General features: G+C 36.2%; 1 non-coding gene across 1 annotated transcript; it reads left to right on the top strand.

The window, feature by feature from the left end:
- Nucleotides 1-12,216: 12,216 nt before the first annotated feature.
- On the top strand, nucleotides 12,217-12,319 carry LOC138397805 (small nucleolar RNA U13). Its single transcript, XR_011235908.1, has one exon. It is a non-coding gene; the product is annotated as a small nucleolar RNA U13 (small nucleolar RNA).
- The last annotated feature ends 9,701 nt before the right edge of the window (nucleotides 12,320-22,020 follow it).

Raw genomic sequence — 22,020 nt, 5'->3', positions numbered from 1 at the left:
GATATATAGTTAAATTCTTGATGATATGAACAACTAAAAATGCAGGATGATTGAACTCATTTATAAGTGGCATTGTCCAGTTTTCTGGGTTTTTGAAAATACAAGAAAACAAGGTCTTTGTTCTTTCTTTTATACAGATAGAATGAAAGTTATTTCTTTCCTTCACAAGAATCGTGGTTTCTGGGCATAAATTTAAAAAATCAGCATCAACGTTTGAGAACTTTTTTATGATAAACAGTGTAATCAAAAGCTAGATTGAAAGATAATCAAGAGTTGATTGAGCCAGGACGGTGGCAGGCATGTAATCTCAGCGCTTTAGGAAGCTGAGCCAGGAGGATAGCTTGAGGCTGGGAATTTGACACCAACCTGGCCAACATAGGAGACCCCGTCTCTGAAAAAAAGAAAAAATTAGCCAGCAAGGTGGCCTGCACCTATAGTCCCAGCTACATGGGAGACTGAGGCAGGAGGATCATTTGAACCCAGGAGTTCAAGGTTGCAATGAGCCATGATTGTGCCACTACATTCCAACCTGGGCACAGAGCAAGATCCTGTGTCTGAAAAAAAAATGAGTTTATTGGTCTCAAGATAGGCATCAATCAAGAAGATCCAACCTTTTAATGTGGGGCAAAGGGAGACAGTATGAATAGAATACAAATGGTCATTGGGTGGGGCCGCCGTAATCAACCTCCTACCAGGTGAGAGAATAGTTCTCTACCAAGGGCTTGACAGGGGCCTTTGCTGTTGTTGGTTGGGCGCTTGGCAGTGGTGGAAGCCAGATTAGCATTAGTCCCTGTTATTGAACCTGTGTATAACCTCCTTACCTGCTACCAAAACCACTGTGTATAGAGTAAAGAAACCATACATTCTGCTCATTGAGAAAACAGTGGGTTAGTTGAGAAAAGAGACCAGCTGACATCCACTCAACATATTGTTTTGCCCGGACCTTTTATAAAGGCTAAAACTAAGATAGTGAAGTTAATGTCTTGAGTGGTTGTCAATGTGTTCCATGCTGGATCCCATGTAGTAATTGATTCTAACTGAAATAGACATTTATTCTGGATTTGCCTTTTCTGTCCCCAATGCTCCTGACAGCAGCACCAGATATGCACTTACAGAATGACTCATTTACCACACTGTTATCATATATGATGTACAATATCCTTCTGACCAAAGGACACGCATTTTACGGCAAAAGAAGTGCAGCAAGGAGCTCAGGCCTATGGAAGTAGCTAGTATTACTCTTCATCATATCATCTATAGTCTCAACAGGAGTGATATTGCTCCCCAAAAAGGCAAAAAATTAGTTCTAGGAGGCAGAAAAAAAAATGGTTAAGAAAAAAATTTTAAATGGTTAAGAAAAAATGATTTTAAAAGTTTCCTTGGGAGAGAGGGTGTGGGATAATGAAAAAAACTTTGAGAAACACTGATCTAAAAGTGGCTGCCTTACACATAGTTGGTGTGGCCCACCTGAGACTCATTTTAAGGACTACCTGAGACATAATGTCTTGGGAGGTCAGGATACCATTTTACAGGATGTGGTTGGTGTATGTTTTGGACAGACAATGACAAATTTCTCCCATTAGATATTTGGACTGAAATCAGAATATGTGGTTCTGGGAAGCAAAGGATGAAAGTAGGAGTGGCTCCACAAATTGTACTTATATTATTTTTAAATAAAAGTGTTTTCTAATTTCCTCATGATTTTTCTTTAAGCCATGGGTTATTTAGTAGTTTTAAATTTCCAAAAATATGGGAGATTTTCTAGTATCTTTTTTAATCTCTTTTGAATTTAATTCTTGCATGATCAGAGAATATACTGTGTGTGATTTTGTTTAAAATTTATTAGGATTCATTTTATGGCCCAAATTCCATGAGTACTTCAGAAAGACATATGTTCTGCAGTTGTCGGCAGCAGTATACTAAAAATGTTTATTAGATCAAGTACAGTTGAGACCTTTGAACAATGTGGGGACCAGGGACACCCACCTCTGTACATTCAAAACTCTGCATATATCTTTTGACTTTCTCAAAATTTAATTACTCACGGCCTACTGTTGACCAGAAACCTTACCGATAACATAAGCTGTTGATTAGCACTTAATTTGTAGGTTATATGTGTTATATACTGTATTCTTACAAAAAAGTAAGCTAGAGAACAGAAAGTATTATTAAGAAAATCATAAGGAAGATAAAATGTATTTGCTATTCATTAAGTGGAAGTCAAATAATTGTAAAGATGATTCACAATTATCTTCATGTCGAATAGACTGAGGAGGAGGAAGAGGAAGGATTGGTCTTGCCGTCTCAGGGGTGGCAGAGGCAGAAGAAAATCCTTGTATAAGTGGATCTGCGCAGTTCCAGCCCATGTTCTTCAAGGGCCAACTGTGTATGCTTACTGATATTTTATGCATTTGCTCTATCAATTATAGAAAAAAAGAAGTGTTAGTCTCTCAGTATGTTATGCCCATTTCTCTCTTTAGTTCTATACATTTTAGCTTTATGTACTTTGAAATTCTGTTATAAGTTGCATACACTTGTGACTCCAAACTCATGTATGATCCTTTGCGTCTGATCATGGACAGTGACATGGTGTTGCCTGGCAGGCCTCATGGAGAGAAGCCGTCCTCCCCACACCAACCTAGGTGCACAGCCAATTCACCACAGTTTTCTGGATTGAGTTGCAGTCAAGAACTTAGGACTCCTGGGAAAGCCATATGCATATGCATATCTGCATTCCTAACCCAACACCTCCACGTGGAGGTCTGTTTATCAGGGGCCTTGGCTAAGACACTTTTCTCTACTTTGACCCAGTATCCCTCCACCCCCACCCCTTCCCTCTCTCCTTCCCCCAGCCCATGGGTCCAGAAAGAGGCAAGAGCCTTTTGTTTGGGACTCCTTGGCAGTGAGACAATTCTCCCATCCTCCTGCATCCACCTGACTCTCGCCCACTACCATTCCATGGGAAAAATGAAACCTGGAAAGCTGGTGCTTCTTTTTGCTTCTTGCTTGCAATGTCATAGTAAGTAAATAAAGTCTTGATTGTTACTTTCAGTTTGGCTCATTATCCTAATTGATCACCTCAACACCTGATTGCTTGAAATACATATTTAAGACTGTGATATTTTCTTTATGAATTTATCTTTTTATTCTTAACTTTTTAAACAATAAAAATATTATAATATGAATAAATATAAAAATAATTGTATAAATTTTTCTTCTTTATTTCTATTAATGGTAATACTCCTTGTTTTGAAGTCTACTTTGACATTAATGAAGCCTCATGAAATTTCTTATGGTTAACACTTACATGGTATATCCTTTTTCATCCTTTTACTTTCATCCTATTGCAGTTGTTTTTAAAGTGTATCTCTTGTAAACAAAATAGTTGGGTCTTGTTTTGTTTTTTTTATCTATTTTGACAATCTTTGTCCTTTAAGTATTTATCACCTTTATATTTAATGGCATTGTTTATATGGCTGGGTTTAAGTGTACCATCTTATTACAGTCATGTGTCACTTAATGACAAGAAACATTCTGAGATGTGTTGTTAGGTGATTTTGTCATTATGTGAGCATAACAAACATCATAGAGTGTACTTACACAAACGTAGGTAGTATAGCTTACTATACACCTATGCTATATGGTATAGCTTATTGTTCCTAGGCTACAAACCTGCTTAGCATTTTGCTGTACTGAATACTGTAGGCAATTGGAACACAAAGGTAAGTATTTGTGTATCTAAACATAGAGAAGGTACAGTAAAAGTATGGTATAAAAGACAAAAAATGGTACAGCTGTATAGAACATTTACTATGAATGGAACTTACAGGACTGGAAGTTACTCTGGGTGAGTTAATGAGTGAGTGGTGAGTGAATGTGAAGGTCTAGGACATTACTGTGCACTTTATAATGTGCACTTAGATTACATTAAATTTATAATCTTATGGAACCAGCATCATATATGCAGATCATCATTGATGGAAATAATATGCATCTTTAATTAATCACAGTATAACTAGAATTAGTATTATACCACTTCACATATAAGAAGTTACTTCCTGTCTTTTTTTCCTATTGTCATGTATATTACTACTATATATTTTATAAACACCACAGTATAATATTATTGTTTTTTTGCTTTAAATACATAGGTGTCTTTCAAAGAAATTAGGATATAAAAGTATACTTTTGTATATATACCCCCTTATTACTGATTTCATGCTTTTAATCCTTCCTGTAGAACTGATATTATTTCTCACCTGCCTGATAAAATTCCTTTAGCTTTTTTTGTAATGCTGGTAATAAAGTTTCTCAGCTTTTGTTTACCTAAAAATGTCTATAATTCAACCTTCACTTTTGAAGTATATTTTTTTTAGCTATAGAATTCTAGCTTGAAAGTTTTTCTTCTAGCATTTTAAATATGTCATTCCATTGTCTTTCACATCTTTGCAATTGTGAATTGTGCTGCAATAAACATTCAAGTGCAGGTATCTTTTGATAAAATGACATCTTTTCCTTTGGGTAAATACCCAGTAGTGGGATTACTGGATGGTAGGTCTACTTTTAGTTCTTTGAGGTATCTCCATACTATTTTCCATAGAAGTGGCACTAGTTCTCAGTCTCACCAACAATGTATAAGTGTTCCTTTCTCTCTGCATCCACGCCAGCATCTATTGTTTTTGGACATTTTAATAAAAGCCATTCTAACTGGGGTAAGGTAATATCTCATTGTGGTTTTAATTTGCATTTCCCTGATAATTGGTCTTCCAGTTTTTCTTGTTTCTGATAAGGATTTTGCTAGAATTATTGCCATTGTATTATATGTGATGTTTGCTTTTTCTTTCACCCTCTAACTTCTTTTTTATTTCCAATCATCCATTTTTTAAATTTCAGAATTTATGGGAATACAAATATTTTGGTCACATGGATTGCTTTTGTACTGCCTGAATCAAAGTTATAAGTGTGCCCATCACCCAGATAGTATATATTGTACCCATTAGGTATGATTTCACCCATCCCCTCCTTCTCCCTCCCACCTGTTTGATTTCCACTGAGTTTTACTTTCATGAGTGGATTAATAAAATGTAGTATATGTATACCATGGAGTACTACTCAGCCATAAAAAATGAATGAATACCTTTTGCAACCCTCTGACCTCTTTTAGAGTTTTTCCCCCCTTTGGATTTCAGGACTTTGACAGAGGATTCATATGTGGATTTAGCAGTAGTAACCCCAATTCGAGGTATCACTAGAATGTGCAAAACTATGTCAGTTCTGTGTGTGTGTGTGTGTGTGTGTGTGATAGACTTTATTTTTTAGAGCAGTTTTAGATTAATAGCAAGATTGAGAGGAAGGTACAGAGATTTTCCTCTTACCCCTCACCCCTACGCATGCATAGGCTCACCCGTGGTCAACATCTCCCAGCAGAGTGGTAAATTTTTTACAATTGATGAACCTACATTTACACATTATCACCCAAAGTCCACAGTTTTCACTAGGGTTCACCCTTGGAGGTGTAAATTCTATAGGTTTGGACAAATGTATAATGACATGCATCCACTATTATCAAATCGTCATCATATGTTACTCTGTATCACACAAAGTAGTTTCGGTGCCCTAAAAATTCTTTGTGCTTTGTCTATTTGTGCCTCCCTCCCACCTACTCTCTTGCAACCACTGATGTTTTTAAGGTCTTTGTAGTTTTGACTTTTCCAGAATATCATATAGTTGAATCATACAGTATATAGCCTTTCAGATTGGCTTTTTTCATGTAGTAATATGCACTTAAGTTTCCTTTGTGTCTTTTTATGGCTTGATAACTCATTTCTTTTTAGCATTGAATAATATTCCATTGTCTTGATATATTACAGTTTATTTATCCATTTGCATATTGAAGGACACCTTGGCTGCTTCTAAGTTTTGGTAATGAATACAGAATAAACATTTAAATATAAATAAAGCTGGAATAAACATCGGAGTCCAGATTTTTGTGTGGACGTAAGTTTTCAACTCCTTTGAGTATGTAACTATGGAGCACAATGGCTGAATCATATGATAAGAACATGTTTAATTTTGTAAGGAATTGCCAAACTGTCTGCCAAAGTGGCTGTACTATTTTTCAGTCATTCCCACTAGCACTGAGAGTTCCTGTTGCTCCACATCCTTGCCAGCATTAGCTGTTGTTAGTGTTTTGGATCTTGGCTATTCTAATAGGTGTGTTGTGGTATATCACTGTTATTTTAATTCTCATTTCCCTGATGAAAATGATGCAGAGCATCTTTTCATATGTCATTTTCCATCTAAATATCTTCTTTGGTAAGGTGTCTGTTAAGGTCTTTGGCCATCATTAAATTGGGTTATTTGTGTTTTTATTGTTGACTTTTAAGTTTTCTTTGTCTATTTTGGATAACACTCCTTTATCTGATATGTCTTTTGCAATTATTTTCTACCATGCCCTTCTTTTTCTAGTTACTGAAGGTGGAAGCTTAGATTATTGATTTTAGATCTTTCTTCTTTTCTAATATATGTATTCAATGCTATACATTTCCCTCTAAGCACTGCTTTTCTACTGCATTCTGTAAATTTTGATACATTTTATTCTCATTTTCATTTAGCTCAAAATATTTTTAAATTTCCTCTTGAAATTTCTTCTTTGACCCATGTGTTATTTATAAGTATGTTTATCTCCAAGTATTTGGGGATTTTCCAAAGTTTAAGTCCATTGTGGTCTGAGAGAAAACACTACATGATTTTTGTTCTTTTAAATTTGTGAGGTTTTTTTCTTTTTTTATTTATAACACAGAGTCTCACTCTGTTGCCCAGGGTAGAGTGCATGGCATGATCATAGCTCACAGCAACTTCAAACTCCTGAGCTCAAGTGATCCTCCTGTCTTAGCCTCTCAAGTAGCTGGGACTACAGGCACACGCCACGACCCCTGGCTAATTTTTACATTTTTTAGTAGAGATGGGGTCTTCCTCTTGCTCAGGCTGGTCTTGAACTCCTGAGCTCAAGCGATCCTCCACCTTGGCCTCCCAGAGTGCTAGGATTACAGGTGTGAGCCACTGCACTGAGCCTGTTTTTTAAATTTGTGAAGGTGTGATTTATGGTGTAGAGTGTGCTCTATCTTGGTGCACGTTCCATGTGAGTTTGAGAACATGTATTCTGCTGTTGTTAGAAGCAGCAGTCTATAGATGCTTGTTATATCCAGGTGATTGTGTTAAGTTCAACTACGTCCTTATTGGTTTTCTGACTGTTGGATCTGTCCATTTCTAATACAGCAGTGTTGAAGTCTCCACCTATAACAGTGGATTCATCTATTTTTCCTTGCAATTCTATTAGTTTTTGCCTCACATAGTCTGATGCAGTATTGTCAGGTGCATGCACATTAAGGATAACCATGTCTCCTTGAATAATTGACCCCTTTTTATGTAATGCTGTTCTTTATCCATGATCACTGAACTGTCTGAAATTAATATAGTTACTCCTACTTTCTTTTGATTAGTGCTAGCTAAGTATATCTTTCTCCATCCATTTACTTTTGTCTATATGTGTCTTTATATTTAAAGTATTAGTAGATCTCTTATAAACAACGTATATTAGGGGCTTGTTTTTTGGTCCTTTCTGACAATCTCAGTCTTTTATTTGGTGCATTGACATTCAATGTGATTACTGACATAGCTGGATTAATATTGACCATATTGGTCAGTATTTTCTATTTGTTGTCCCTGTCCTTTGTTCCTATGTTTTGCATGCTTTTTCTGTCTTCCGTGGCTTTAATTGAGCATTTTATGTGATTCCATTTTCTCCTCTTTCTTAGCATATCTATTATACTTCTTTATTTACTTTTTTACCTAGAGTTTGCAATATACATTTATAACTTATTCAATTCCACTTTCAAAGAGCACTATCCTGCTTCACAACTGGTGCCTTATAATAAAATGATCGTAATTTCTTCCTCCATCACTTGTATTATGGCTGCCCTTCATTCCACATACACATAAACATTTGTATGTGCACATAATCAAATACACTGTTGCTATCACAATTTTGATCAAATTGTTATCCATTAGATCAATTAAGAATAACATATATAATAGTTTTTATTTTATCTTCACTTATTTCTTCTTAGATGTTTTTCCTTTCTTTATGCAGATCTGAGTTTCTGATCTACATGATTTTCCTTCTCTCTAAGGAACTTCTTTTTAACATTTCTTACAAGGCTGGTCTACTGACAACAAATTTTCTCAATTTTTATTTGTCTGAGAAATTCTGTCTTTCTTCTTCACTTTTAATGGATGATTTTACAGGGAACAGAATTATAGGTTGGTGTTTTTCTCTCTCAACACTTCAAATATTTCACTCTACTTTCCTTGCTGGAATGGTTTCTGAAAATACAGATGCAATTATTCCTTCATAGGTAAGGGTGTTTTTCTCCCACTTTTGGCTTTTTCAGAATTTTTTCTTTATCTCTGATTTTGTGTAGTTTGAATATAATATGCCCAGGTGCAGTTTTTTTTTTTTTTTTTTTCCTGGCATTTATTCTGCTTAGTGTTCTGAGTTTCCTGGGTCTGTAGTTTATTATCTGGCATTAATTTGTAGGAAATTCTCAGTTATTATTATTTCAAATATTTCTCTGTCCCTTCTTCTCTTTCTTCTCCTTGCAATATTTCCCTTATGCGTATGTTCCTCTTTTTGTAGTCATCCCACAGTTCTTATATATTCTGTTTTTCTTTTTTCCCCAGTGTTTTTCCTCTTCGCTTTTTCACTTTTGGAGGTTTCTGATGACATTATCTTCAAGCTCAGAGATTCTTTCTTCAGCCATATCCAGTCTACTAATAAGCACATAAAAGGCATTCTTCATTTGTATTAAATTCATTTGTATTTAATCTCTATCATTTCTTTTTGGTCCTTTCTTAGAATTTTCATTCATTTACATGGTCCGTTTATTCTTGCATGCTGTTTACTTTATCCATTATTCATGTCTACTTTAGCATATTAATTATAATAGTTTTAAATTCCTGGTCTGATAATTCCAACATCCCAACCATATCTGAGTCTGAGTCTGGTTCTGTTGCTTGTGTTGCCCCCCTCCTAATCTGTGTTTTGGGTTTGCTTTTTTTTGCCTCTAGTGTACCTCGTTATTTTTTCTTGACAGCCAGATATGATGTACTGAGTAAAAGGAACTTCTATAAATAAGCTTTTAGTGATGTGGTTGTAAAGTGTGAGGGGAGAGGAATATTCTACAGTTCTATGATTAGGCCTCAGTTTTTTAGAGAGCCTATTCTTATGGACTGTGAACTTCACAAATGCTTCTTGTATTTTTTTTTTCCCATGGAAAAACTGGGACAGAATGGCTAAAGTGGGCTGGAGTTAGGTGATTCCCTTCTCCCATGTGGAAGGCTACAGCTGGCTAGAGTTGGGTACTTTTCTTCCCCCAGGTCATTAAGACTCTGAGCAAACCTAAACCTCATTAGGTTAATCTTTGTTTAAAGACTACTCCCTAAATTTTTTTGAAATTAAAAAAAAAATTGTTTCTCCTGAAGGCAGACATTGTTAAGAAGAATGGAACACTCTGGCATATTTCAAAATGGTTCATTTTCCCCTCCCTCTACCCTTAGCATGAGGGAATTTTTCTCTGATTCTCACTCTGAGGACCCAGCAGAACTCCTGGAAGCAAAACTCACAAAAGCGTTGGGACTTTCCGATGACTGGATCCCCCTGGAGTTTTTAATTCTCAAAGTTGTCCACACTGATCCTCCAGCAATCCATCATTTATCATTTGTTTTTCTACCCGGGCACTGGTTCCCACAGCAGTTTCTGCTCATGTGTTTCTGCTCAGGTGAGCTGCGACTCTATTATCTGTCTTCCTGTTCCTTTAATTTGAGGGGCAGTAGTGTGTCCTGTGACCTCACTTCTCTCATGGATCTAAAAAGAGTTGTTGAATTTTCACTTTGTCCAGATTTTACTTGTGATTGGGAGGGAGTAGGGACTTCCAAGATTCTTATCTGCTGGACCAGAAACCAGATGTACTTCTTTGTGTTTTTCAGGTCTAACTTAACCCATCTTTTCCCATCAAAATGGTTGGTGCTGTTGGTTTAGTAGGGAGGGAGATGTCAGGTCAAGGCAATTATGATTGCATCTCAGGATTTAACCAGACTCCAGTCAGTCCCTTCTGCTCCAGTGCCAATAGTTTGACTGGTTTATCATTATTATTATTATTGTTATTATTCTTTAACAGACAAGCTACCCAAGATCTGTGTGAGAGGTGAACATTACATTTTAGTTCAAATGTAATTGGGTTCCTAATAGATTTTGAACAACTTTATTTAGAGATAGCTTATATGCCATATAATTTACCCATTAGAAATATACAGTTTGATTATTTTTAGTATATATTTTAATATGTACACCCAAAACTATCCTAGTTTTAGTTTGCAGTCAATTCCTGCTTCCAGTGCTGACTCCAGGCAACCTTGGATCTGCTTTTGGTCTCTATAGTTTTGCCTTTTCTGGAAACTTCATCTGAATGGAATAATACAATATGTATTATGTATGTAGTCCTTTGTGTCTGGCTTCTTTCACTTAGCAGAGTGTCTTTGAGGTTCATTTATATCATTGCATGTATTGGTAGTTTGTTCCTGCTGATTGCTGATTCCATTGTTTATTCATTCACCTCTTAATGTACATTTGGCTTGTTTTCAGTTCCTGGCTGTTTTGAATAATGCTGCTATAAACATTTGTGTGCAGATTGCCTGTTCACATGGTATAGTTTTCATGTTTAAAAACTTCTGAACTCTTTCCAAAGTAGCTGTACCAGTTTATACCACCCAACATCTAACACCTGAGAACTAATGATGTTGAGCAGGTTTTGGGTGCTTATTAGCCATTTGTATATCTCTTCTGGTGAAATGTGTATTAAAATTTTTTACACTGCACATTTGGAGGAAGGGGTTCTAAGATTATAAAAAATATAGTCTGTATACAAGCCCTTTTTCAAATACAATATTTGCAAACATTTTTCCTTGTCTATGAATTATTTCTTTATTGTTTTCAGTGGTGCTCCCATTGAAAATCAAAAGCTTTTCATTTTGATGAAGTCTATTTTGCATTTTTCCATAAATATAGTTCCTTTGGTGTCATCTGCAAATAAACGCACATTTCTTTCTTTTCAATATGCATGCCTTTAATTTCTTATTCTTGCTTTATTGAAATGGCCAGAATTGCAAGCACAATGTTAAATAGATATGCTGAAAATAGACATCTTTGTTTTGTTCCTGATGTTAGGTGAATACATTTCATCTTTCCAGATTAATATGATGCTAGCCACAGTTTTTTGGTAGATACTTGTTATCAGAATGAGTAATTTGATTTCTATTCTTGAGGATTTGTTGAGATTTGTTCTCATGAATGATTCTTTGTTACTTACAGATGCATTTTTGTGTGTCTGAGATGATCATTCTTGTTTTCTTCATTTTATTAATGCAGTGTTGTAAATTAATCAATTTTAACATGTCAAACCAGTCTTGCATTTATGTGATAAACCTTACTTTCTCATGGTATATAAAGTTTTTGTGTGTGTCAGGATTTTGTTTGCTAACATTTTATTAAAGACTTTATGTCTATGTTCATGAGGGATACTGGTCTGTAATTTTCTTTCTTTGTGATGTCTTTGTCTGGCCTTAGCATCTGGGTAAAAGTGACTTTATGAAATAAATGGGGAAGTGCTCCTTCCTCTTCTTTCTGAAAGAGTTTGTGTAGTGTTTGTATTATTTCTCCACTGAATTGCTGATAGAATTCATTAGTAAAGGCAGCCAGGCCTTGGGTTTCTTTTATAGGAAGAATTTTAATTACTAACTGAACTATCTTCTCTTGATGTAGATGTATTTAGAATTTCCATGGATAAGTATTATTAATTTGTGTAATTTATCTAATTTCTTCTCATAGAATTGCTAATAATATTCTGTTATTATTTTTTAAATTTCTCTAGGATCTGCCGTGATGTTTCCTCTTTTATTTCTAAATGGATAGTTTACATCTCTCTATTTTATTCACGGTCAGTCTCACTAAAGATTTATCGATTTTTTTTGCTCTTTGCAAAGAAACAACTTTCGGTGTCATAAATTTTCTTTTTTTCCATTTCATTTTATTGATTTCTGCTCTGAGCTTTATTATTTCCTTCTTCTTTCTTTGCTCTGTTCCTGCATAGGTAAAGATTGATCCTTTTGTAGTTCATAAGCATGATGATCCTGTTTTCACACTGATGTATGAAATGTGCTCCCTCAAACTTTGTTACGATGTCAGCACACTACCTGACTGACATGAAATAAAAAATATAGAAGTTTAAAGAATGATTACTTCCCATTCTTGAATGAGACGATTCTTTGAGGAGAATGTGAAATTTAGGCTGGACCTTGAAAGGAAAGAGCAGATTATGATTGTGTGTGTGAAGGTAGGAGAGGATAAGAGATGGTGGAGAATAACAGATATACCAGGAGGAGGGAATGACACCAGGAAGGGCAGGCACGTGCAGAGTGTATAGGAAACAATGAATAGTTCACTTCGTGAAATACAGACCAAATATATCAGCAATCCTAGTTAATATAAATGTAGTGAAGTCTCCAATTAAAAGACAAATATTCCATGTTTACAGTGAATTCATCAAATTAAAGTTTTGTCTAATTTTATTTAATGTAATTTGCCTCTATGCTATTAGAAACAGTTTTAGAACTGCTATATCTGGTGATTGAATAAGTTGGATTTATTGCAAAATAGAAGGAGGCTTTAACATTAGAGAATATATTAACATAGTTAATCACATTAACCAGATTAAAGGAAAAAAGTCTTGTGTTTATATCAGTAGATGAAAAATCATGAGGAAAAATATTAACAATTATTTTTGATTTTTAAAAAATCTTAGGTAACTTTATTAACTTTATAATGGCATCTTTATAATGATATCTACCTAAAAGATGTACAGCAAACATAATTCTTAGTGCTGGAACATTAGAACATGTCTTTAATAATAAAGGACAAGAATAAGGTATCATTCACCATTGTCCTTGGGGACCTAGATGGCACAAAAAGAAAATAAAAAGAAATAAAAACACTAAGGATTTGAAAGGAAAAAAAATCTTCTTTTTGAAGATGATGGGATACTCAAAATTATCTAGCAATAATTCACTTAGCAAAATTTGAAAAGTTTGTAATATTAATGCACAAATTTAGCAAGATTACCAGATACAAGATTGACATAGTAAGTCATTTTCATTTTTATAACCCTAGTAAAACACAACTAGAAAATGCAATTTGAAAAAGGAAACTATTTACTACAGCAACAAGAATAATGAAATTTCAATCCATAACAACCACAAAAAAATGTGTAGTCTTTTATGGAATAATTATAAGATTTATTGGAAGACAATAAAAGAGACCTTAATTGAGAGATGCACTATATTCATTGGCAGGAAGAGTCCACATTTTTAAGATGTCATTGCTGTTAAAATTGACCTAGACCTATAGAATTTGTTGTATTACTTAATTTATCATTTATATCGAAAAGCAAAGGATCAAGAATTGCCAAGACATTCCAAGTTACTATAGTTTTTGGTGAGCATTTTCTTTAACCATTAAGATATATGGGACATGAAATGAGTCAAAATTCAAACTATTGTGTGGGTTATGTGATGCTCTTGGATATCAATTCCAAATGACTTTCAGCCAGTCCACCATTAGCTCAACCACTATCCATCCGATTATTTTGGCATTTATACACAATGGCATTTTTAGAGAAGATCTCATTCTTGGATTTCATGTTGTGCCTTAAAAGCAACATGGGTTTGAACCCTGTGAGTCCACTTACACGTTTTGAATTTGTAAGTTCTGCATCTGCAACCCAACCCTGATAGAAAATATACTATTTGCTGGATGCAAAAATGGCAGATACAGAGGGCCAACTTTTCCTATACATGAGTTCCACAGGGCCAACTGTGGGATTTGAGTATGGTCAGATTTTGGAATCCACGGCAGTCCTGGAACCAATCCCCCGTGGATTCCCAGGGATGACTGTATATGGAGACAATTTGGGGTCATCAGTAATTATGCATATTATCATGGTCATATGCTAATTTTTATAACTTGTGGTCATGATCTTTGTCTCTTTAACACCTTTAACACTGTCAATATGATTTTGAGAAGTGTTTCTACCCTAGGGTTTTACCAGGATTTTTAATTTACCTTTTCTAGTTTTTCCTCAAATGAATCATGTATCACTAAACAATTTTTATTCAAAATTATCAGGAAGATACGGAAAAATTGATATCTTATTGATAGCCTTGCACAAGGAATAAATAGATCACATCTAATAGTCTCTCAAGTTTCTTTTACCTATTCAGAGGGACCATTGCAAATTTTCCTGACTCTAGTTCCATTGCTTGTCATGTGATACGCAATCTTTTTGCATTAATCTCAGTAATAGAATATAATCCAGCCTTAACCATTTCTTAGAATCTTCCCTTCTTAAGTCTTGTAGAAAACTTGGTTGCTGTTTTGCAGTATAATCTGGAAATTCTTCCAAAAAGTAATCAATTTACATCCTACTGCAAATTTTCCTGCCTTTTTGCACATACAACAGCTTTGTGTTTTAATGCCTAATTGTAACTCTCTATACTATATGATATACCATATACCATATAACTCTCTATACCATATGATACATATATACATACAGTTGTAGTCTTCATAATACATCTTTTTAAAGATATTTAAATGGCATTTAAATTCAACAAAAATGACCGCCAAAATGCCTGTTAGGCAAGTGATGTGAGATTGAGAAGTGCTATAATGGAGTTTGTATACGTGTGAGAAATGGTAGTCACGCATGATACAGCATAGCTGAGAGTAATAGTGAGAGCATCAACTCTAAGTTGCAGTTTGATCTCAGAAATATTAAAATGTGAAAAAATATATCTTAGAATCAATGAAACACTTTTATCCTCCAGTATTGGGGTGAAAGAAAAGGCATTTTGGAGGGAGGCTGGAGCACAAGTCAATGCTGCAGTCATGGAGAATGAATGTGCTCTAATTTTCTAAAATTGGCCTTTCCTCTCAGAAGAATAAATCAAGGCAATAAGGAAAAAAAGAAAAGGATCTTGAATTAAAAGAGTGAGTCAGAGAGATCATTCCCCTGGCAATTTGTTCAAACTCCTGTTAGTCTGGGCTACTGTAGACAGATGTTTTTGCACACTAGGGGGCTCTAATACACAATATGTCAAATGAAAATACTGACAGCCTGTTTTTTGTTTGTCTTTAAAATTTGTTCCCTATTAATTGTTAGGCTTTATACTAAACTTTGTAATGAATATAAAAATGGCTATATTCTGTCCTCAGGCAATAAGAGATTTACAATTTGGTGAGGGAGATTAAGCATGGATAAAGTTAAAATAAAGAGAAACATGAGACAAGTTAGAAAACTAGACCAAAGAATTATAAAAATTCAAAAGAGTAGTGAATTTTTGTCTAGATCATCAAATTTTGTTGACTTGGGACAAGATGTAAACATCTCCCTAATGAAGTGGCCAGGCCCTGTATTTCAGGGGATCCTTGGACTGAGGTTTGCCGGAGGGATAAGAGCGGAGGGAGCCACGTCCTGCAAGCGCCCTTGGGGGCCAGCCGGATGGTGCTGGGACACATGCCAGGCACTTTTCTTGTCGCCGCCGTCTCCTTCCTTCCCTTTTCTTCAGACTTCCCTCCTCTCTTTGTCTTCCCTCTTGGGGTACTCCAGACCATAATGACTTGACAGTGACTCTAATAGTCTTAATCTTACAGGTGACATTCCGGACTAAAGAATTTGCCCACCCTGGTTCCAAGGTAAATTCTGGGATAACTTTTTTTCCCAGAAAATTATTGCAGCCACCGACAGACACCCCTTGCTGTTATAACTGCGTGCACATTTTCTAACGTTACCAAAATTGCAATGTGTCATGGCCCTTTGAATTAGAGAGGCAAAGTGACAGAGCAGGAGCACAGCTGTAGAAACCCTGACCTCCGGCCTTTACCATCACACCTGCACCCTGTTGCCCACTCACCACCCAAGCTACTTTCTGGGCTGCTGGACCACCCCAAGTTAAAAATCCATTCTGAAGTATTTTCCAAGAACCCAGGGGGCCTACTCAGTTCCAGGAGCCCAAGACAAAAAAATCCTTTGCTTTCTCATTTCGGCTTTCCTTCTTAGGTTTGGTGATTGAGACACAGCTATTTAAAGATTTGTTATATTTATTTATTCTAAATTTTTAATTTAAAAGAATCAACAAGCTTTGAAAATTTTGCAAAAATATACTTCCATATATCATTTACTCAGAACCAACAGTCATTAATGTTTTGCCATTTTCGCTTCTTATTTATCTTCCTAATTATTGTTGCTGAAACATTTGAGAATAAGTTGCAGTTATCATTATCCTTTACTCCCAACTATTTCAATGTATATATCCTAACAAGAACATTTTTTCCTACATAAAAATAGTATTATAATAAAATGTTCAGGAATTTAACACTGTTATAATATAATCTAACATACAGTTCATATTCAGATTTTACCAGCTGTCTCATTATTTTATTATGATGCAGATTTTACTAGTTGTCTCATTATTTTATAGTGATGTTTTTTCTGTTCCAGGGTCTGATGTACGATCACACATTGCATTTAATTGTCGTGTCTCTTTAGTCTCCTTTTACCTGAAACTGTCCTATCTTTCTTCATCATTAACATTGACACCTTTTAGGAGTTCAAGTCAATTGAATGTCTCTGAATTTAGGTTTGTCTGATGTCTTCACACGATTAGATTCAGTTAATGCATTTTTGGCAGGAATTTAAAATATTCTGAGAATATTCTATCAAGAGGCATAAGATTCGCCTCCACAGGGATTAAACCATTTTTTATACCCCAAACAATATAAGAGTGTCCATTTCTCCGCAGGCTCACCAGCAGAGTGTGCGGTCATGGTTTTGAATTTATTGCCAATATGATTGTTGAAAAGTTACATTTTGATGTAGATTTTAAAAAACAAACTTCATGGAAGTAGAATTAGAAGGTAATAAAATGAATCCATTTTAAGCACACAGTGTGATGAATTTTGACAACACATGTAAAATACAAAATATATCTACCACTCTAGAAAAAGTTTCTCATTCCCCTTTCAGGACACTCCCTTGATTTCTGGCTCTAAGCAACCCCTGATCTGCTTTCTGGCACTATATGTTATATTTCTATACTCTAGAATTTCATACAAATGGAATCATAGATGCTATAGTTTGGATGTTTGTCTAAGGTTCATTCCTTGTTTTGCTCCGTACAAGGGCTTTACCATCAGTCCGAAGTCTGGGATCCAGATGCCATTCCTAGGAACCCCACATAAGCTAATACAAGTTTATAGGTCTGTCTGATTGCAGGTTCTGCAAGTCCCTGCTAAGCTTCTATCAAACAGAGCAGGGGAGCCCTTTTAAACCCATGAGGCAACGTGGTCCTGGGATCCTGCCATTTAAATGTTACTGAGCACCACCATTCAGGTCCCTCAGCCACTTGCCTACGCTGCCTCACTGCTGCCTGGCCCCTCTTCCACCGCTCCCCGTCTGGCCAGGTGCAGCTAGTGCCGGGGTGAGGGCTGGGGCCAGGGAAAAGGACCCCCCACCAGAATGCTTCCATCCACACAGGTTGGCACCAATTGAATCCCCACTGAAAATTTTTCCCAGGGCTCCTGTGGGGATATTTGGAGGCAGAAGGCTCCGGCCCAGTTCCTCCTGAGTCTGAGTCCTGGACTTAAAAAAAACATTTTCTCTCCTGGGGTCTTCTTGCTACCTGGAGGCTTCTGCAACTTTGGGGCCATGTACCTTTCAAGGTCCTTCTTGTTGACAAAATGTCAGTCTTGGGTGGCTTTTTCGCCCATTCCTTTTGACTGTCTCAAAACGACTCTGCCAGTTGTTCTTGCACATTCAAGCCCCCATCTGATGTGGCCTCAAACTGCCCGTCCTGGCTATGGGTTTCCTCTGGCCCAAATTGAGTTCGCTGCCAGGAGAGACCATTATGAATCCCAAGTCATAATTTACTGGGCGTGGGATTGAAGAGTTAGTTCAGGCGATGCCCACCTCAGCCCCTCCCATGATGCCAAAATGGTGGCAGTGGCAGGCGTTCATTCTCCCTTCCTGCGCCCCACTCGGTGGCAAGCCAAATGTGCCGGTCCTCCTTCCTGCCAGGTCCACCCCTTAGCTGTGGCCCCTACCAGAGCCTTGCCCTGGCCAGCTGTGGGGGTTCCAGCAGGGGTGGGAGGACCTCATTTATCAAAAATCATACAAACACAGATCATTTTGTATACCATACTCGAGCAGATAGCTTAAGATCCAACATTTTAACTCTATAGTGGCAGGTCGACAGTTTGAGCTCTGAATTTTAAAAGAACCAACAGCTGATTGTCCTGGAATTGTATTTGCTGACTTCTTTATAATGAATCTGATCCTCTGGGGAGAAGGATCTTCAGTAGCTATTCCTTTTGGACCATTAGTTGCCATATTGGCCCTTTGGTTCTGTGTATCTGTGCCTTAGACATTTATTGGAGCACACTTGGGTTTTAAGAAGAAAGCCATTGAACACCCAGTTCGAACCAATCAGATTCCATGTCACATGCCTGACCAGTCATTCTATACAAAGCCTTTTCCTAGTATTATCATGGGAGGGATTTTGCCCTTTGGCTGCATCTTTACAGAGCTTTTCTTCATTCTGAATAGCATTTGGTCACACCATATGTATTAAATGTTTGGCTTCCTATTTCTAGTGTTTATCATTTTGGTTATTACATGTTCTGAAGCAACAATACTTCTTTGCTATTTCCACCTATGTGCGGAGCATTATCATTGGCAATGTGTTGGAATATTGGTCTATAATTTTCTCCTTTTGTTATGTCCTTTCCTGGATTTGGTATCAAGGTGACAATAAATTCACAGAATGAGTTGTGGGGGGATTTCCTCCTCAATGTTATGGAATAATTTCTGCATTATGGGTACCAGCTTTTCTTTGTAGGTCTAATAAAATTCAGCTGTGAATCTATCTGATTCAAGGCTCTTTTTGTTGGGAGATTTTTTAAATTACTGCTTTGATCTTGTTGCTCATTATTGGTCCATTCAGGAGTTCTAATTTCTTCTTGATTGAATCTTGGGAGGTTGTGTGTTTCCAGGAATTTGTCTATTTTCTCTATGTTTTTGAGTTTGTGTACATATTTTCATAGTATTCACAGATGATATTTTGTATTTCTGTGATGTCAGTTGCAATATCTCCTTTTTAATTTCTGATTGAGCTTATTTGGGTCCTTTCTCTTCTATTATGGTTAATCTAGAAAGAGGTTTATCGATTTTGTTTATCTTTTCAAAGAACCAACTGTTCCACTGTATTTTTTTTTGTTTGTATTTTTCTGTTTGTATTCTGTTTGTATTTTTTTTTTCCACTTCATTTACTTCTGCTCTGAGCTTTGTTATTTCTTTTCCTCTGATGGCTTTGGGTTTGATTTGTTCTTCCTTTTCTAGTTCCTTGAGAGTGACATTAGGTTGTTAATTTTGTGATCTTTCTGTGTTTTTGATGTGGGCATTTGAGGCTATGAATTTTCCCCTTAGGATTGCGTTTGCTGAATCCCATAGATTTGATAGCTTGTGTCTCTTCTGTTGTTCAGTTCAAGGAATCTTTTGACTTCCATCTTAATTTCATTATTGGCCCAATGATTGTTCAGTAGCAGGTTATTTAGTTTGCATGACTTTATGTAGACTTGAATGTTTCTCTTGGAATTGATTTCTAGTTTTATTCCACTGTGGTCTGAGAAAATACATGGTATGCTTTCTATTTTTTTTAAATTCGTTGAGACATATTTTGTGGCCTAAGATATGATCAATGTTGGAGAATGTTCCATGTGCTGATAAGAATGGATATTCAGTAGTTTTTAAGTAGAATGTTCTGTAAATATCTGTTAGGTTCATTTGTTTTAGAGTCACATGTAAGTTTTAAGTCCAGTGTTTATTTATTTTTCTGCTTCAGTGATTTGTACAGCTCTCTCAGTGTGGTGTTGAAGTCCCTACCAATGATATGACTATTTATCTCTTTGCTTAGATCTAGTATAATCTGCTTTATGAATCTGGGAACTCCTGTGTTAGTTGCATATATATTCAGCATTATTATGTCTTGTTGAATTGCTTCCTTTATCGTTATATAATGAGCATCTTTGTATTTCTTTACCACTGTTGACTTAAAGTCAATTTTATCTCATATGAGATTGGCTATACCTGTTCTCTTTTGGTTTCTGTTTGCATGGAATATTTTATTCCTCCCATCCCCTTGAGTCTGTGTGAGTCCTTATGGGTTAGATGTGTTTCCTGGTTACAGAAGATACTTAGATTATGTTTTTTCATCCATTCAGCCACCCTATGTCTCTTGAGTGGTGAATTCAGACCATTTATGTTGATTGATAGAATTGATATATAGGATGCTGTTCTGTTCATTCTGTTGGGTAGTACCTTATTGCTTTGTTTTACCCTTGTGCTATTGTTTTATATGAGCTGTGAGCTTTAGTTTTTGGGTGGTTTTACACTGGTGGGCCTCTTGTGCTGATCCATGTATAATGGAGTTCTGTGTATTTCCTGCAAGTCAGGCCTGGTCGTGACAAATTCCCTCAGTGTTTACTTGTCTGGAAAAGTCTTTATGTCTCCTTTATATATGAAGCTTAGTTTTGCAGGATACAAAATTGTAGCCTAGTAGTTGTTCTGTTTAAGAAGACTGAAGATGGAGCTCCAGTCCTTTTTGGCTTATAAGATCTCAGTTGAGAAATCTGCACTTAGCCTGATGGGTTTTCCTTTGTAAGTTGCCTGCTGCTTTTGCCTTACAGCTTATAGGAGTGCCTCTTTCATGTTTACGTTGGCCAGTCTGATGGCTATGTGTCACGGTGATTGCCTCTTTATGATGACTCTCCCAAGGGTCCTTTGAGCTTTTGTACCTGGATATCTAGATTTCTAGCATGACCATGGGAGTTTTCTTCAGTTATTCCCTCAAATATATTTTCCAGACCTTGTGCTGTTTCTTCTTTACCCTTAGGGATGCCTATGATTCTTATAATTGACCATTTTACATAATTGCATATTTTTTGTAGACTTTGTTCCCCTTGATTCTTTGTACTTTATTTTTGACTGACTGGGTTAATTCAAAAGAGCTGTCTGCAAGTTCTAAAATTCTTTCTTCTGCCTGGTCTAGTCTATTCTTAAAGCTTTCCACTGTGTTTTCTATTTCCTTAAATGAAATTTTCATTTCCAGCAGTTCTATTTTTTTTTTAAATACATCTCTCTCTTTAGTACATTTTCACTCATTTTCTCAGTTGTTTTTCTTGTTTCTTTGAGTTGATTTTCCATTTTCTCTTGAATTTCACTGAGCTTCCTTACAATTCATACTTGGAATTCTTTATCTGTCATTTCAATAGCTTCATTTTGGTTGGGATTCATTGCTACAGAGCTGGTGTGCTCCTTTGAGAGTGTCCTTGCACTCTTATTTTTCATACTTCTGGAGTTCTTGCATTGATTACTTCTTACCTGGAGCAGTTGTCACTTCTTGTTTTTGGATTTTCCTTAGTCTAGATGAGGCTTCCCCCCCACCCCATTCTTAAGGATTTGTCTGTAGCATATATTGGGTAAGGATCTTTCGCTTTGCTTTTGGGTACTTTGATGTGGGTCTAGGTTCTGGATGGATACCTTGGTGATGGATAGCCTTAGTGTGATGTTTTTCTCAGTTGCTAGTTATTTGTAGGCTGTTATGGTGGCATACTTTGTGTGTTCCCTGTCTCTTGATGAGGGAACATGGAGGTCTTTGAAATCCTTTCTCTTTCCCCAGCCCTGTGGTCTTCTTAACAGTGTGAATTATATTGGGACATCCAGTTTAATCTCTGAGACAGTAGGTGGTGCTTATGTGTAAGAACCAGCCATGGCCTATATGACTGAATTAGTAAAT

This window comes from Eulemur rufifrons, chromosome 16, assembly GCF_041146395.1.
Source record: "Eulemur rufifrons isolate Redbay chromosome 16, OSU_ERuf_1, whole genome shotgun sequence".
Taxonomy (NCBI): Eukaryota; Metazoa; Chordata; class Mammalia; order Primates; family Lemuridae; genus Eulemur; species Eulemur rufifrons.
This window is presented reverse-complemented; position numbering and strand designations above follow the sequence as displayed.